General features: G+C 47.0%; 1 protein-coding gene across 3 annotated transcripts in view; it reads left to right on the forward strand.

Annotated features, from left to right (window-relative positions):
• RD3 (RD3 regulator of GUCY2D) overlaps nucleotides 1-18,868 on the forward strand; it is a 55,080-nt gene that overhangs the window by 18,042 nt on the left and 18,170 nt on the right. The window contains exon 1 of one of the 3 annotated variants that reach the window (XM_059841092.1): nucleotides 13,242-13,328. The exons of 1 other annotated variant lie outside the window; for it this stretch is intronic. The gene's annotated coding sequence lies outside the window, so the exon portion shown is untranslated. Of the gene's footprint in view, nucleotides 1-13,241; nucleotides 13,329-13,621; nucleotides 14,001-18,868 lie in introns of those variants that run through there. One more of the 3 variants, XM_059841091.1, reaches the window with a different exon arrangement.

The raw sequence follows: 18,868 nt of genomic DNA on the forward strand, positions 1-18,868 counted from the left end.
TGCCCATCACAAGCCTTTGGGGTGAGCATTCCCCATTCTGCTGTTTGCACCTCCACATCTGCCCACGTGCTTAGCGTGGCACTCCAGCGAGGATCTCAGGTTGTTTATTCAGTGAATACAACATTACCAACATTACCAGTGCCTCAAAAGGCTCTGGCTGGTCCTGCTCTTGGTGACTGGCATCAGTGGTTTCCTTGCAGCCAGCATGCAGAATGGAAGGAGGGCTTGATTTTCACAACCATTTTTCTGAAGTGACCCCCACACCCACTTGAGGCAATGCCTGAGCAGATGCCTAATCTGAAACCTGCTGGTAAAACTGCAGGAGCACCAGTATTTTCAACTTTAAAGAAATTGGATCATCTTATAATAAGTTGAGCACCTTTTACTTCAGAGTCAGTAGGTTCCTTTTTAAATTTTCTCATCGCACAGTTACTAAGAAGAGACTTCTGTGACTCTTATATTTTGTCCTCTTCAAGCTGGCTGCTAAGTTTGTGTTTAAAAACCCAGGTGTGGGTCTGCAGGTTTGTGTGTGGCAGAGCAAGTGGAGTGAGAGCTGGTAATAGAGATCAGCAGGAGATCTCAATTTCCTGCTCTTTCCATCACCTCTAAAACAAGGTGCTCCACAGCCATGCAGTGCAATCTGCAGCTCTGAGACTGCACTCTATCTTTGTCATTTCAATGTCTTTCTTCTTCTGCTGACCTGAAGGACTAATCCCTTTTCTGTGCCTTGCTGTCAGTCAGTTCCTGCAGCACAGCTCCTGACTGCTGTCGTGCCTGAAACACAGTTTAACCAGTGACAGGAGGTTTTATTCTTCAGCCCAAAACCTGAGAGGACAGCTCAGTGCAAGTAAGCAGCTCCCAAAACGATTGTGCGTTGAACGTTTGTGCATCCTCCACCTTCCCTGGACAGGTCCATCCTTAAATCACCCCAAGCATGCTAAGAGTGCAGACAGACGTGTGCTCACCCTGCTACAGAAGAATCCCTCATTAGAGATTCCAGTGTGTCTGAGGCTCGAGGTGAGCACCGTGCTGGGCACCGGCTGCGCGCAGGCTGCCATCCCTCGCAGCACGCGTCACCTGCTGCACGCTGGCTGGCCTCTGCCAAAGCCTTGTCCCAGCACTCACCACATGTTTGGCCGTGTCAAGGGTGCCAGAGCCCTCAGCCAAGCAGAACCCTGCAGCACTGCCTGTGGTAAGGGCAGGCTGGGAGAAGTGGCCAGTCCTTGGCTGCCAGGAGTGGTTAGGGCTGTGCCAGCCTCAGAGGCGTTTACGGGGCATAATCACCACGAGGAATCTGGGCCCCCAATGGGACAGATGGTCCTAATCCTCTTCTTATTGGATAGCTGTGCACATCACCAGTAAGACTTACTGGGCTGTTATGGGCAATCAGCAGAGACCTCAAGGACTAAGTGTCAGAGGAAATGGAATGATTGCTGCCTCTGCAGCTGGTCCCTCCCACCAGGCTGGAGCAGATGGCAGGCGAGGAGCTCTCCGTATGGTACCTGTTCGGTCACTGGAAAGAAGGCCATTTCTCAGGACACTTACAGCTTCCATAAAGAATAAATAAACCACCCAGAGAAGTGAATAATAGCTCTAACAGCTATGAAATACCTTAAAGAATAAATGTGCAGGTAAATCCTGTCCCAAAGCCATCTGAATCGGGGTTCTGAAACCCATGTGAGAGTTGACCGATGTGTTACTCAAAACTGCATTTATCTGTCTTTGTCAAGCACCAGTGTGGTATGGAAGGAGGAAAAAAAAAATCTGTTGTGTAAGCTCAGTGAACATTTATTGCAACTAAATCTTTCTTTCTTCTTTCCCTTGTACTATTGCCTCAGCCATTTTTGAGCTGGCCCTGCTACTTTTTATAATGTCATAGTGCCCATGGGTGTCTATCTCCACCTTCCAGCCTTCTTTTGCTAGCAAACAATGGACATCAGTTCAATGCCAAAGATCAGGCCCCTGGAGCCAGTGTGATTTTTTGGCCCCTCTCTGTGTCCCTTTCCAAATCCTCAGAAAAGCTTTTCAGTAGAGATAATGAATTGTTCTGCAGAAGCCAGTTCAGTTTCTGGAACGCTGGACTCAGACATCACAGAACTAATCCTCTTGTAGCCCTATCACTGAAAACACATTAATGTTTCTTCCCTCAGGCTTCCTTGCATTTCAGCTGCTGGTCCAGGACCAGGTTCATTCTGGCTGAGCTGTGCTTCATGAATCATGACAGGCCACTTTCTGCAGAGATCATAATCATTCTAATCTTCTATCATTATGTCCCAAAGCATCAGTAATGTGCTAGATAAATATTTGCAGCAGAAAAGAGACCTCCACTCCCTATGGCTGTGCTGGGTTAAAATTTGACTTTCTGTTAAGAGCTCTTCTCCAGTCTGAAGTTTGAGTGCGTGGCAGGCACAGATGATTTGCTCAGAGCAGGGCTGAAACGAGAGTAAAGAGGTGGTGAGAGCATCCCAAGCCAGGTTCTGCTCTGGTGGATGCATGAGTGAGATTCCATGCTGGTGTGAACAGAGTGGGGCAGCACAGCTTGCTGGTACACCTTACACTGAATATCCAGTCCTTCAGGGCAATAGTGACTGACCTGCAGCCACCAGAAATGTACTTCATCAAAAGGAAAATATCTGAAACACTAGATCACCAGGTCTGCTGTTTGGCCTTCTAGAGTGGACTCAGTCTACCCTGCACACACTCGTGCTCTCTTGCTCAACAGAGCACTGACTGCTGCTGCACTGTTTTCTTTAGCCTGTCTGCTCCTCCACAGTCACCAGACCAGCCACAAGGTGTGAAGGGAGTTTTTTCTCCACCTGCTCCTTCTGCACAGGAGGAGAAAATGAAGCAGCCTCCCAGTTTTGCAGGACCCACACTCCTGCTGGGCACCAGGGTGCAGTCCCAGAGCCTCTCTACACCACATCTCAGATGAGGGTGTAGGGCTGGGCTTTGAGGAAGAGCCAGACACATCCAGAGGCTGGAGGGAAAGATAAGTTGGCAATCAGACTCTTTGCTTTGTATGTCATAAGTTGTCTTCTGCTAGTATCTCTCTCCAGAAGTTACGTTTCCCACCAGAATTAGGGCTGTGGGAGCACTTCCCTGTCAGAAGCACTCAGACTGTCAGAGAAAGCTGGTCACTGCCTGCAGGAATCTGTGCTGGATTGTCCTTGCAAAATGGAGATGACACAAGCTGCCAGGCCATGACAACATACTGTGTGCTCATGTCCCCCTTGCTGACAAGTGATTTTGCTTTAGCAATAAGCAGATGAAAGTGGAGCAGATTATTTGTTTTGCATTTGACTTTTTGTCAGTAATTTTTCCAGGGGAATCTGTCTAGTTCTGCTACCTGCTGCTAAAATGGGTCCTCAGAGAGGGCAGTGCCTGCAGCCTTCCCTCTTCAGGAGATTAGCCTTGTCCATCAGGTTTCTGTTGTGCCTTCTGCTGCAATTGAGACTTGACTGCATGAAAGAAATAAGACAGCCTTGAATCTTATGGAATATGTTATTTGGGATAATTGGGAAAAAGCAGTCTCGGAGCAGAATAAGAATATCCTTGCAGTAGGTGCTCTCAAATGGCAGTCTCATCCTCCCTGTAGGCAAGCTTTGAGCAGAGACCATTTCACAGTAATAGCAGTGCTCAGGAAAGAAAGAAGGCTTCAATTTTTAACCTATTCCTTTCCATGTTCACTTCCAGACATGGGCTGAGGAAGTAACTGGTGTGTTTTAGTGCCAGCACCACTTGCAGGCTGTCAGCCCTTGGTAAGCAGAGCTGCAGCATCCACCTCCAAACAGGCAGAGCCATGGGAGAAGCTGTGCCCACTGCCACAAAGGAGCTCCATCCTCTGATGGACTGAGCTCCAGCCCTGGAACGTGGCTCAGCCACCTGCCCATCTCCATGTGTGGCTTTTCTCTCCAAACTGCAGGGGCTGGTTCTGGGGGGTGAGGAGAGTGATCCTCTCAGAGACTGGGGCACCAACAGTGTTCACTTGTTGCACTTCAAGTCTTTTTCCTCTCTAAGTCCATGGAGACACCAGATTGAGTGTGATGGGACAGGGACTGCCTTTTTACAGAGATTTAATCAAAAGCAATGTTGAACAGAGATGTTCAGTATTTTTTTTCTCACTTCCACGAGGGAATGGCTTGTCGTTTCTTGATATAAGGGGGTGGACAGCTTTTGCATGAGAAAATAACTTATTGCTTCTACATTTTCTCTCTACATTGCTTCTGCTCTTGTTCACAGAGCTGTCTGATCACCCAGTCCTCACTTTTCCAGCAGCTTCAGTTCCTTTATTTGGACAAATATTCCCATTTATTAAATGTGTCTTTTCCACACTGGGCATAAGGTACCAAAATCCATCACAGAGGGTTTTCTGCTAAATAAGGGAAAAAATGAGAAAAATTCCTCAGAAAACTAAGCCTGCACATTCTGAATTTTCATGTTGTGATGCTATTCTGAGAAAAAAACAAAATGCTCTGGTACAATGGATGCAGTTTTCCTGGCACATCTACTGGAAGGGCATCTTTAATGAAGTCCATATAATTTCTCTTTTGTCCTTTCAAATCCATGCACATAACCCAGGTTCAAATCTTCCTCTGAATTTGCAAACAAGTTCTAGCTTCAGCCTGGGAGGATGTGTGTCAAGTACTTTGGAGGCTGTGTGTATATATGCCTAAAATGGGTGTCCTGGGAGCTGTGGTTGGCCCTGACTGCCTTTGTCCCCAAAAAAGGTGGCACTTAGGGGAACATATTTCTCTGCTTTTCTTGCAGTGCTGTGCATTAATGCCACTACTCAAGCTAAGAATAGAGTCTTCATCTTGATGGCTTTGAAACAGACCAGAACAGCAAATCTTACTAATGTGCAGGCCAGATCCTGCTCTCAGCTGCACAGACTTCTGTGCAACAATTTAGTAGTTGATGATGCACTAGGGACCCTGTGGTGTAGATGAAGCACCATAACAAAGAAATGTTTGTTGAAAAACCACTCTCTGAGCTCTCTCTGGTTCCTTTATCTCAGCAAGAGGTAATTTCAAATAAGGTCTCACAGGGATGTGCTATGAGGTTGCCTCTACTGGATATTTTTACTGTTATGTCCAGTGGTGCTAACTGGAGAATGTGTTTATACAATTTTGCTATGACCTCCTTGCCTGAAAGGACTGAAGGACTCACCTGGAGTGATGGCCTGAGTTAAAGATGATTTGGACTAACAGGGAAAATGGCCCAGAATGAAATTCAGTGAGGTGAAGGTGAGATTATATATTTAGGAGTGTACAACTACACAAGTGGCACAAGTACTGCAAACTAAGAACAAGGGGTCACAGCAGGGCATGGGACAAATACAAGTCATAGGTATACTACTAAGCATAGGCAGTTGTTCTCCCCATCTACTTGGTTCGAGGGGAGGGCAAATCAGGTTAATCTGTGTGAAGGAGAACTTATGTTAGATGAGAAGAAAAATGTTACCATGGAACTTGTAGCTAGTAACCAAGGGAGGCCAGAGGATCCCTGCCACTGTGCATTCAGGAACAGATTTGATGGAGAACTGTCAGGGAAGGCTTCATGCCGTGCTTCGTGCTGTCCCAACACTGATGGTGGCTGGGGTGACCTCCCAGCCCCTGCAGCAGCAGCCACATCTGCCTTGCAGCTTCTCCAGCAAAGTCCTTTCCCCGTGGCTGGGCCAGCCAAAGATCCGAGCTGAGGAGGGGGAGCACTGATGTGGTGGCACTACTCCCACTGCTGCTTTGAGAAAATGATTTAAGAGGATTGGATTTTTAAGAATTTATGTGCATTTTTAATAGATCCCTCTCTGCAAAAACCCCCAGATTAATTCAAAAAGTTGTCAAGTAACACAGAGGCCATAAAATCCTCACTGGCCATAAAATGCTCACTGGTGGGCATAGAGGCCATAAAATCTGTATAATCCAGACACCTGATTCCTAAAAAATGAAAACAGTATTTGAAATGACAGGTCAGGAAAATCTTGCTTTTCTGGGTCTCTGTTGGATTTCTTGTCCCCCTGCTTCTTCTGCACAAAGGACCCCCTCCCCTGTCCACATCTTCCTTCCTTGCTTCATTTGCTGTAATGGGAAGAAGATAAAAACAGTGTGGTCAAGGAGACAGCAAAAAAACCAAACCAAGCCAAACCAACAAAAACACAACAAACAAAACCAAAAAACCCAACAAACTATAAGAAGAGGCAAAGCTATTGGAAGAGGCAAAGCTGAATGTGATAGCACTGCAGTAAGTGAGGAAACACCATTTAAATGGGACATTATCCATGCAGTTTGCATTTGAGCACAGCCAAATAGATCTTGGTAAGTGCAGCCCAGCTCTGCTCCATTTACATATCCCCCTTTTCCAAAAGGAACAAAGGCAGTTGCTGTAACACTCAGGAGAGGAAAGGGGAGAAAACCAGATGGATTTAATGATACACTTTCTGTAATTTCTTTACTATTTTTGGTTTTACTCTCTGAGGGAGGCAGGGAATGAAAGGCTTTATTTAAAGCAGCTGCCTAGCACTGGTGTGTAAAAGCTGGGGAAATGCACACCTTGTGTGTGCAGAGGGTTGGCAAGGACCTGTGCAGAGTATTCATCATGCTGCTCCTTCACTTCCCAGCTGACCAAGCCTCAGAAGCCCCTTCCTCCACATTGTGCACTGCACTCATCATTTCTCTGTGTCCTGAAAATGCCAAGCCATTATTTTATTGGTTTGCTCTCCTTTCTTTTGAAGATCTAGATGTTTCAAACTTCACTTTTCAGAAACAGTGGTTGGAAAAGTTGTCAGCCTGTGAGATGCAGTTAATCTTTGGACAAATATACTTTCAGTGGTGCACTGTTGTCTAGCAACTATACTATAAACAGCCCTCCATTTGTCTCCTGTGGGTAATCACTGATTTCTTGGGGATTAAAGCTTAAGTAACACTCCAATCTAGGTGCATGCATCAGACCACAGCATATTACAGCAGATTATGCCTCCCAGTATACATCTTGCTTAACCATTTAGAATCACAACAGAAAACAGACAGCTGCAATGATAGGAAAATGAACACTAGCCTCTTGAGTAATTAGTATTTTGAGTTAAGTTGTGGAACATTGCACTGGCAGGCCCAAAACAATTCCTGTCATACAGAGGGGTGGGGTGTCAGACAAGCATTGTATCAGAACATCTCATCTAGGCTGAGTTATTTCAGATATGTCTGGGTAGCTCTCTTGGTGCAGAGAACAGCCTCTGCCTGATCTCCTGCATCTGCTGCCTCATGCTGCACGGATGGAATTCCACCTTCCAGGGGTGAGCAGGACCCTGCTTCAGCGAGGTTCTGCAGCTCACTGGCGGGCACAGAGGCTCGGGACTGCTTGAACAGACTCTCTACATGTTGTGAATACAATCTACTAGATGCATCTACTTCTGTAGATCACCTTCTGCTAAAGAGACTGAGCCGTGCCCTTGCTCAATCGCTGCATTTAGCGCCTGCCCCAGCGAGCTGCCCTGCCCTCGGCTGCTGATAGTGCCGGGCCAATGCTGGGGAATGAATGAGTGCTGTGCCTTCAGGAAAGGGCAGTCCTTTGGTTGGATTTAAATGGCATCTAAATCATTTCACTAAACAGGTAAAAATTACAGGCTCTAGAGTTAGAATAAGTCTCAGCATTTTTGGGATTAGAGTTTCTACTGTTGACCACCCACACTGAAAGAAATACATGTCTGTGCGTGGGTAATGCTACCTGTCTTTTGAAAAATGGGTGTTTAACTGAAGGAATTATGTTCAAGACATTTAAGGTTTACCTTAAGAATTCACATTGTAAAGAGAGAAAGTTTGATAAAATCTGGAAGACCAAATGCTGGTCTTTCCCCCCCTTCCCCTTGTGATGCTTTTTTAGTGGCTTGTTAGTGACCCACAAGGAGCAACTCAAGTGTCCCCTTGTCCCTGTGACACTCAGGCTCTCCAGGTTTAGCCATGAAGTCAGGAGGCAGCAGAGACAACCCTCTCACTCAGCCTGACCAAAACACTGCGTGCAGGAAAGGGTAAATTGTTGTGCCTGCCCTCTGCTTTCCAGCCCGTCTGAGTCTCTTGCAGCTTCTGCAGCAGCAGATCCCTCTGTGGAGGCTCAAGAGGTGAAGGTAGATGGAGAGCAGGAAACAAAGGGAAAATCCTCTCCAGGGCCAAGCCAGTGGGAGGGCTGCAGTATGCCAGCTTTTGCTCCCAGCTGTGCCAAGAGGTATTTGAGGCTTATGGCCAGTGCTGGAGTGCCTAGCAGGTCAGTGGAGCAGTGCAAGAGGAGCACCCCAAATGCTGGGTTGAAACTTACTGAGATGCAAGTGCTTCCCATGTGCTGTGTGGGTGACCCTGGAAAGAGTCCATGGATATAAATGGTACCTCAGAAAATATGGGCTTAATTCAAATGCCCACAGGGTGCCCCTCTCTGAAACACCACCATTTCAGAAACTTTCATTCTGAAGCAGTTGTTGGCAACAAGGAAGGGCTGATCCTACTTCCCCCAGCTGTGGAATGTAGGCTTTAAGGTTTCAGGATGTAATGACAGGAAGATTTTGTACCCTGCATCTTTTCCTAAGTGTTTAAAAGAAGCATCTGTTAGACCCAAGCAGGAACACAGGCACACTCCAGAGCTCTTGGAGTGGGAGGAGTTGGCTTACTCTGGGAGCCTCGACACAAACAGTATGATCCCACTGGGACTCATTGAGTTTTCAGTTCTTGCCTCCAGAGAACCTTATCACTGTTTTGTCCTTCACTTTCAAATCCCCAAAGCAGTTACTTCGGTGTCCTTGTCCTTTTTTCTTCCTACCACTCTCTCCTGAAGGGGATGTATGTGTAAAAGTGTGTGTTTCTTGCACAACAAGAAGTTGGAAGTTTCAAGTGATACAATGAGGTTACACACTGAATGAAGCAATTAATTAGATCCCCTCCATATTTGAATGCAGAGAAATGATGGCGTTATCATTACACTCCCCCCCCACCCCCCTTTTAAATTCCTTTCCAAATCAGATTAAATCCCTCCTCCCTCTGCACTGATTTCAGTTGACTCTGGAACAAACTCAAACAGAGCATGGACAAAGTCTTGGTCCTGTTGAATTTAATGGCAAAACTCCTGTTGTACTGAATTTTGAACAGTGAAAAATTCACTTTTGAATGAAAGGGGACAAATTATTTGAAGCCTCTTGGGGCTAATGAAAATCTGTCAATTGCTGTCAGCTGGATTTGAATCAGTGTAAGATAAAATAACACATATTTTGGTAAGACAGAGACAAAACCCCTTCAAATATTGTGTGAAAGTAGTTACATGTCTAGTACTAGAGAAATTTTCATCACATGATGAAAATGAATGTTTAAGAAATTATTACCCCTGCAAAGGTGGTATCATGCACTGTGTCAGCATTTGAGATGTGGTCATTTCAAAACCCAAGAACCTTGGCAATGCCCTTTGGAGATTATTGTTTGTTAAGAGCGTGCATCAGGAATCAAGCAATCACAGAGAGTGCAATTAAGTGCATAATCACAGATATTTTTGACATCTGTCTACTTACAGGCTCCATGGCATTTTTTTGCATCTCTCTCCCTTGTGTCTTCAATTAATTTATCGTGACCATCTGTGTTGTATTTTTTGCTGCTCAGCTTGCCTTACTACATCTGTTTTTTGGCTGAGTATTTCATGACACTTCATCATTTTCACTCAGAGCTAAAAGAACAGAATTTGCATTTACTCAGTTAAGTTGCTTGGTTAAGATAATCAGCAATGAAACAGACCACTACACTACTATGAAATGACTCTTAAGTGGTGAACAGAGAGGCAAGAAAGGGAGTTTAAAAGCTGCAGCTCAGGTTTTGTGGTTCTGCACAGAGTTAAAACCATGAGGGGCTCTACATCTGCTCTGGGCTGTGCTCAGAGAGAGGGGGAGATGCCATGGCAGGAGGGTGTTTGTTATTGTGCTCTGGGGGCCTCCATGGGTGTGTGAGTGCTTTGGAGGTGCCCAGCTGACTGCACTCACTGCATGGGGCTGGGAGGTGCCCCTTTGCTGACTGCAGTCTGTCAGGAATCAGCAGTGCAAGCTGACTGCACTGAGTGGGCAGTGCAAGCCGCAGAGGAGAAACATTGGCAGGATTTTATTTCCTGCTGCCACTGAGGTTAGAGGTATAGTGCAACTCATAGGTATAGAGGTATAGGCAACTCATTCCATCTTCCTACAGTGATGCAAGCATTTTCTAGTGCTTTCCTTTGAAATGTGTACTTCAGGGGCTCATGCACAAGAAATATTTGGCCATGATCCAAATCTTTTCTCTGAGGTCACCACTTATGCCTGATTTTCTGTTCTTAAATTTCTTCCTTTGCTCTATTTAATACTAATTTTAAGCAATGATTTCCCACTCCCGGCATTGTAACACCCTGTGATTCTTTTTTCTGTGGCTTCAGGATTGTAGGTTTTAATACACCATTGCTATCATCTTCTCCTAAAAAAGGGAAGGAGACCAAAAAAGCCAGCATCAGAGCCTACTCAGATACAACAAGGGGCCTGTCACTCAGGAGCTCATAGAAGGTGACAGTAGAAAGGCTGTTCACTTCAGTCACAGCTCTCCCTGCAATAATTCTACGGTAAGTTTATCCCAGAGTCCTGGGCAAAGTACAGCCTGCTCTGAATAGTTCTGACTTTTCCTGAGAAAGTCCTGTATGCCGTGCCCATCACGCAGCGGTGCTCTGGAGCACCAGATCTAAGCGTGTGTCCTTCACTGGCCCAGGACACTCCTTTCTGAGCTCATTCTTTCAACCTCCTGGGCCAGTGGTCCCTGCCAGTGCACCTCCACAGCAGAGATATCAAACCCAAGCCTTTCAGCCCTTTTGGGCACAGGCAACAACCCAGCAACTCAGCCACAACATCTGGAGGGAGAAGGGGGCAGGGAGAGGGCAGAGAAAGAAATATGTGCTGGAAAAGACATGGCAGCATTAGCAGTTATTCCTAAATGGGCCTCAGCCTTGCAAAGCCTGGGGACTGCTGCTGGAGTCTGAATGAACTTTCTCTTGTTCTGCTCATGATACACTTCTGTGTGGGTGGGCTAACTGGATTTGAAGTAAATAGCATGAAGATCTTTCCAGTAAATGAAAAACTGTTTTGCTGAGGGAAAACAAGCACTAAAAAAAAAACCAAACAACCAAACAAACCAAACCAAACAAGGTATATTACTCTGATTACTCTGAAAGTGGTACTTTTCTAAGGAAGATTGTAAGTCTGTGAAAAAGCAGAGTTCCTTCTGTGAGCCCCATTATATTAACTAGCATGCTTCAGCAACTCAGACAAAAGCCAGCAGGCCAAATACAACCCTACCATATTAAATTTGCTTTTTGTCAGTGATTGAGTGAGATTATTTGCTTGAGGTTGGAGCCATGCAGAAGACAGCAGCAATATGATTGTTACTGGTTGGAGAAGTCCATCCTCAGAGCCATTGTCAGAAGTCCATGACTTTGGCACCAAACTATGAAGGCTCTGCAGGCAACACCTGCAGTGTTAGCAGTGTGCTCAGGTGAGTCAGGGCTGCACCTGACAAATGGTGAGAAACAGCAGGCCCATGTGCACGACACCACACACTGTTCAAATGCACTACACATTGCAACATGGTGAAACCTGACTGTCATGGAGTGTCCTGGGAAATGTACCACTGAATAAATCTTCCCTCCATCTCTGTTACCAGAGCGTTGCTACCAAGCAACTGATGCTCTGAGTGCTGGCTGATCTGGTAAGTCCTGTCAGTACAACAGTAAAATAATCCTTGGTTTCAACTGCTAAATAAGCTATGGGAGAGATGAAGGATTTTTCAGTTGTGAGGCTTATACATCTGCAAGGAAATGTTCCCAGAGATAGTCCCCACTCATCAGTGTCTCTGATTTGTGACAAGAACTCCCAGGAATTCACTGCGCTGAAAGTATAACCTGGAAAATATACCTGAAAATTTAGCATTTTCAAGGGGGTTTTCTTCTGCGTTAGACAGAGTTGATGAGTTTTGAAATAGGTTTTAATGTATGAAAATATAATGGTCTTTATTTGTGTAAAATGACTTTTCACTTAAACTCAACAATCCCATTTAGAGCAGAGCATACCCAGAATGCTATAAACCTCTACAAACTGGGCTGGCATTGAAGCTCAGGACAGACAAGTAATCCTCCACAGATAATTAGCACAGAAAAACGCTTCTAATCTCTTTGTTAGTCCAGTTGTATTTTTTGATCTAATAATAAACTAAACTTTAAACCCCCCCATCCTCATACATTTTAATTTAGACTGCACTGGAAATCTTGTAATCTGGAATTTTTTTAGCTGGGCTGTTTTGGTTTATGTGTGTACTGCACACACATACATGGTCTGAAACACCTCTGTCCTCTGCCTGTGCAAGTGCTGCATAAACACCAAGAACTAGGCGCATAATTTAGGAAGGCTTTTCAGTGGGGGCATGCTGGCATGCTTGACTTCACACTCATGCTCAGGTTGCAGGTGTCATTGAGTGCTGTCCCCTGTCTCTATGCTGTCCTCACCCGAGGCTGTAGCTCTGCAACCCTCTGACACAGCCTGGCTCTCCTGGGATTTGGTGGGGGTTTGGCCAGTGATACCGGGGATGGTTTTGCACATTTTTGCACTGTGGGAAGAGGCTGGGTGAGGAACTGTGGGCTCACAGAGGACACTGTGGCTGTGTGTGACTGGGAGCATCTAGTTCACCCCCCTGCAATGAGCAGGGACATCTTCAGGTAGGTCAGGCTGCTCAGAGCACTCTCCAACCTGCCCTGGAATGTTTCCATGGATGGGACATCCACCACCTCACTGGGCAAACTGGGCCAGTGTTTCACCCCCCTAATTGTAAAAGGAGTAAAAACTTTCCTCCTCTTCTTCTCCCCCAAGCCCTTCCAACTCCGATGCTGACCCCTCATCCTTCTTCATCCCTCCAAACCCAGCGCAGCCCTTGTGGCTTCTGTGGCTGCAGACTGCTCTGATCTGTTCTGTTCTGTTCCCAAAGGACTTGGAGAGAAATGAACGAATACTTCCAGTTCCCGCGCCGTTATTTGTCGGTGCAAATTCCATCTAGAGCAGCGAGTCCCGCGGCGTCTGACGCCGTGCCGGTGCCGGTGCCGGCGCCGGAGCCGGTGCCGCTGGGATGCCCGGGCGGAGCTCACGGCCCCGGACCGAGCGGGCTTCTCGCGGTCGCTATGGGAACGGCGGCGGGCGGGGCGCGGGGGGCGGCGGCGGCGGAGCGGCGGCTCCGCTCAACTTCGGGGAGCGGCGGCGGCGAGAGGCGCTGCCCCGGCTGGGCGCCGGCGGCGGGACGGGAGCGGCCACCGCGGTGAGGAAGAGGAGCGGGAGGACGAGCTGGGGACACCGCCAGCGGCGGTGGCGGCGGGCGGGGTGCCCGGCGGGGCGGAGGTGGCGCCCAGCGGAGGGGACCGCTATCTCTGCGGAGAAGAGCCCGTGGCTGGGGTGTCCCCGTTCCCCTGTGCTGGGGGAGCGGTCATCGCCCGACCCGAGCGGCTCCGGCAGGGCGCGGGGTGCGGCCGCCTCCGCCGGGACGGCCCCGGGGCGCCGAGCCGGGGGGCACGGCCGGGGGGCGGCGGGAGCGAACCCCGCCTGCAGCCTGCAGAAAGTGCCAGTGCCCTCAAGCACCTGCCTTTCTTCTAAGGGCTGCTTCAGCTGCAGGGTAGAAAACGCCACAAAGTTTTCGTGGTTTGGAGGGACTTTTTAAACAGGAGCCGAAGTGTGGCTGAGCCGAGAGGTGACGGCTCTCGCCGGGAGGCTGTGAGTGTGGAGGAAGTGGACCGAGCGCTAATCGCTCAAAAGCGCTGCCGTAAGCCCAGCTGTTCTAGCTCGTCACCAGGGCTAATCCATAGCCCAGCGCGGGTTTAAGCCTGCTGTGCCAGTTTAGAGGGCTTGACTTCAAGCCACGTCCTCCTCCTGGTACCCTCTCCGCTCGCCCTGGGTCCGTCTGTCCGCAGGAGCAGCGGGAGCTCTGGTGCCAAAGGTGAGGAGGGATGGGTGGGCAGGGAAGGGAAGGGGCCGGGGCCCCTCGACAGCTCTCCCAGGCTGGGCTCGGGCACGGCTGCCTGGATGATGGGTAAGCGCTGGGTAACTGGTTATGTAAGGACAGGCAATCGAGGAGGAAAGCATGGTTTATGCTGCCTTTTGTTTATGCCATATTTAAAATCTCTCTGATTAGACACCTGCCCTACTAGGTGTCTGCAGGGTGGAAGTTCAGTGTTTGTCAACCCCAATGAGGTACCACGAAGGTCGGTCCGACAACTTCTGAGTTATGGCAGTGTAACTGAGGCTAGAACACACTGCACATCTCCTGGTGCTGCTACATTAATTAAAACCCATGTGAGGACAGCGCTGTTCATGCTCACAGAGACTGCTCTCTCTGTGCCTGCAGGTGGGACATGCAGCTATTGCAGGGTGGAAAGCATGAGCTTTCCCAGGGCCCTGCCAGTGCTGTGGGTGATCTCGATAAAGACAGGCTTAAGTTTTCAAGCTGTAAATTTAGCATTTGGTTGCTAATTTTAGAACAAGGTATATTTTTAAGTAGCTCCTGTCACAATGATCAAACTTAATCACTGGTCCTAGTATTCTGCAGTACAGAGAAAACTCTGCAGTCAGAGTGGGACTTTGAGGACCTTTGGTCAATATTCTTTCTGGTAGATACCGTAACTGAGGTTCAGTCCTGAACAGAAGTGTACAGGTATCTGCTAAACTGCATTCTCACCTGTGATGCAATGAGTTACTCCTGCTTTCCCAGAAGAATCAGTCCTCAGTCTGGACTGAGAATGCACATCCCACCTGCCCGTTTTCACAGCACTTAGTCTGGTCTTCACCATAATACATTCATTAAAAAAACTTCAGAGGACATGATGACAGGTGGAATATGCCTTTGGGTCAGAGTTTCAATCTCTTTATATAACTCTGTATATGACTATCTGCAGTATTAGAAGCTCCAATCTGTGACATTAGTGCCCCTTTAATAACATTGTGTGGTTAGTAGTAGAATAGAGAAAGATGAGCTGGGGATCTCTCAGAGTTTTAATTCTGAAAGCCTTTTGTATTGGAGCCTTCCATCAGATGCTATTAGAGCTTTATTGCAGAATACTTTTTTTTTGGTGGTTTGGATGATTTTAATAACAGAAAAGCTCTGGGTCTGTGCTGCCTTCTGAGCTCTCATTTACACAGCTGAATGAATGGTGAAGAACACTTTACATCCCTCTGTCCTGACTGGAAACCTGGCTTTGTAGTCTGCAGAGATGAAAGCGAGGTATAGAATTGAAGGTGTGTTTGATCCAGCATGGCAAGATCTGAGCAATATATAGGAGTTTTAATAACAAGTCAGTCAAACAGAGCAATTCATTGTGCTTTAACTTCCTGTCTTCTGTAGGTTTAGGTAACAGTTTAATGTAAGTTGTATGACAGAGTGCTTTTATGGTTGCTAGTAGAAACATTGTTTCAAGCATGAGTGAGGTATTGGCATGAAAATAGTCCTGTTTTTCAACAAAGGGAACTAATTTGCTTTGATAAGTAGACAAACTGCAAAATACTGCTCTGCTTCATGAGCAGATTTGAGTAGAACCCACCCTTTTGCTTTTGCAGATAACACAAAGATTATCTTCTGTAGAGAGTGCCAGGCATTAGGAGAGCTCCAAGATATTGGGCCCTTCCTTCACTCTTCCTTTAAGACTGGATTTTCCTCTGGAGTTAATCAACAGAACTCTGATTTATTTCAACGAGGCAAATCTGTTTTACATTTGTGCAGCTTTCCTCTAGATCATGAAGCTGTACCTGTTAGATCAGCATCCTTTTCTCTTGGTGTTTTGGTAAGTGACTGAAAATCATCTTTCTCATTCTTACCTGAACTTGGGGCCCAGTTTGGACTGAATTCTCTTGCAACCAAAATGCAGATGTAAAATTCATCAGGTACACCTGTTTTCTAGAAGATTGAAACTCTAAGAATGTATTACAAACTACACAAATACCAGGGGAGATAAGAGCAGTACTTTTAGTGTGTTTTCAATTTTAAAGGCTTTCATTAAAAAAAAAAAATCCTATGAGGGCTACTAGGTGTAGAAAATGTGACATATTCATGTGTATCATCGCTGTTGTGGTATTTCCAGAAGGCCACCCAACCTTTCCTTTGATAGAAATAGTACCACTTTTGTTTCTTTTCTGTCCTGCAGCACCTTTGGTTCGCTCTGAGTGCCCTCCTGTCACGTTTAGTCATGCGCCTTCACTGAAGGCTTAGGTGACTTGTGACACTCTGCGGCAAGGACAGCAGACAAAGAGCCAGTCCCTTCCTGTAGTGCTGACGGTGCCAGCCTGCTGGAGCAAAGGGAGCACGGAGCAGGGGCTGCACGCCGAGCAGCAGCACGGCTGTCACGCTTTTTTGGGAGCGGCTGTCGCTCAGGAGCAGAGCTGGCAGCCCGGGGCAGGCAGGTTGGACCGTGAGCGCAGCCGTGCTGGGGACAGACGGACATTGCCTGGCATGCAAGGGCCTGCAGGGTGCCACAGTGCCCTGTCACAGCTGGCTTTGCTCCTGGACACTGCTGTGAGGCTGTCCCCAAACGCCTGCAACCACGAAGACTTGACAGTAAAGTTGCATTTAAAGCATTCCCTTCATCCCCTGCGCTTCTGTTATTCAAAGCTCCTTGTAACAGGGTCATGTACCTGGAAATGTGTTAACCACTGTGATTTTCAATTTTTTTAGTCCAGAAATAGCTTGTGCCCATCACAACAGGGGAATCAGTGTGCTTACAAAGCAAAACACAGGTTTTCTGCTGTGGTCTATAAGCAGACCCCTGAATGCCCTCTAAAGTTCTCTCTCTGTATTCTGCAGGTCAGAATGAGGAATGCTGCTGTGTTAATATATCATGATTTTTGCATTGCTTTTAAACTTTTTGACTGACAAGCTCTACCTACTGCTTTTACAGCATTAATTGCCTCATAGCATCTCAGGCTGAAGTTACAACAATTTCCACTGAAGTTGCAATCACGTGGCAGGTAGCTGCAAACACCTCAAACACCTCAGCCTTCCGTGTCACTGAGCAAGAAAGGAGATTCCAGACACATAGGAAGTAGAGTTCTCGGGGCCCTGGTGAGGTACAATTCTCTGTTTGGAGAAGATAATGGCAAGTAACTTTAAAAAACCCACAGAATATCCAGAGTTGGAAAGGATGGACAAGGATCATTAAGGTTTAGCTCCTGTACCTGCACAGGACATCCTGAAATGTCACACCATGTGCCCAAGAGAGTAGTCCAAATGCTTCTTTGAGTCTGTCAGGCTTGGTGCTGTGACCACTTCCCTGGGGAGTCCGTTCCAGTGCCAGCCACCCTCTGGGTGAAGAGTCTTGTCCTGATATCCAACCTAAACCTGCCCTGACAACTGCAGGCACTGGGCACCACAGAGGAGAGGTCAGTGCCTGCCCCTCTGCTCCTCCTTGTGAGAAAGGTGTGGACTGCAGTGAGGTCTCCCCTCAGTTTCTTCTTCTCCAGGCTGAACAAACCAGAAAGTGGTGGAGAAGAGAGAACAGGGATTCTTTTACAAAGCTGTGGTGGACTATATAAATAAATTTGAGAAGGTGTTGGCAGCAGTTTCTTACTCAGAAGTTGCTAAGATTCTTTGGAACAAAATTAAAATATCTTCATCACAGGAGAAATAGATTTTGAGGTTCATCTTTGATGCTGTTGCTACTCAATGCTGCTTCATGCAGACAGAGCCAGCAGCATAGCCATGGCCACAATTCCTGCCTGAGCAGCTGTTAAACATTGCATCAGTTAGCACAGAATTCAGAGATGGGGCAGCCAAACCAATCTCAATCTACCTATGAGCTGCAGTCCAGGCAGGTGCTTGATACCTTTTGGTATCTGAAGGACACTGGACTTTCCTGGACCATGTAATCCAAATCTTACTGAAGAGGTAAATAATGTAAAACAGATTTTAATGTGCTCTGCAGTTTGACATTATCTCTTTTCCCCCTGACTATCTGTCTTCTAAAAAGTACAATTATGGGGACAATTTGGAGATCGGACCCACTTTGGAAATAAATGTCCTTGTTTGTTACCCTGTGATGTGGCATGTGTGGAAAAAGGCTAAGTGGGTATCTTGCATGAGCAAATTCTGCTCTCTGACTGTAGCTATAAGGAACTACCACCCACAAGAAGGGAGGGAGGGCATTTCCCAGCTCCTCAGCCCAGTTTGTTGGCATGCTTTGACTGGATGATGATGGATTTCTTGGAAATCTCTCTACAGCTGAGTGACAGCCTTTCTATTGACATCACTGGATTATGGATTAGGCTTCTCTCATGTAACCCCTTTAAGGCTTCTCCTTCTGCTCCTACACAATCACCACTCCCCCAAGGCTTTTGAGAGTCCCACAGGATTGTCAGCAGCACTCCTGGACTGTGAAGGCAAAGGCAAACCACGGCAGACGTGTCCAACAGAGGACATACCTTTACAGAGAGCCCTATTCTACTCTCATTTTTATCAAAATGCACATTTCCCACCCTCTGCATACTCCTGTCCTATCCTGGAGGGCATTACAAGCTGGGGGCCAGGAGAAGGATCAATGGAAATGAATATTTTATTCTCAGAAGTTGATTTTCCATACGCTAAACTGGCCCTGCTGATTGAGTCATGGTTTGAGACTGTAACAGGTCTTAGCAAGTGGTGATGCAGCCTGCAGGAGCCTGGAGGAGCCTGTGTCTGTCAGGCTGGACGAACAGCCTCCAGCTGGCCAAAGACCAGCCAGAGAGCAGGCCAAGGAAACAGAGTGCCTTGGCTGGTGAAAGGGCTAGGAAGGGCTGAAACCCTGTGCAAAGAAGGTGAAAAAACAGATAAGGCATGTGAATGTT

This window comes from Haemorhous mexicanus, chromosome 3 (assembly GCF_027477595.1).
Source record: "Haemorhous mexicanus isolate bHaeMex1 chromosome 3, bHaeMex1.pri, whole genome shotgun sequence".
NCBI lineage: Eukaryota > Metazoa > Chordata > Aves > Passeriformes > Fringillidae > Haemorhous > Haemorhous mexicanus.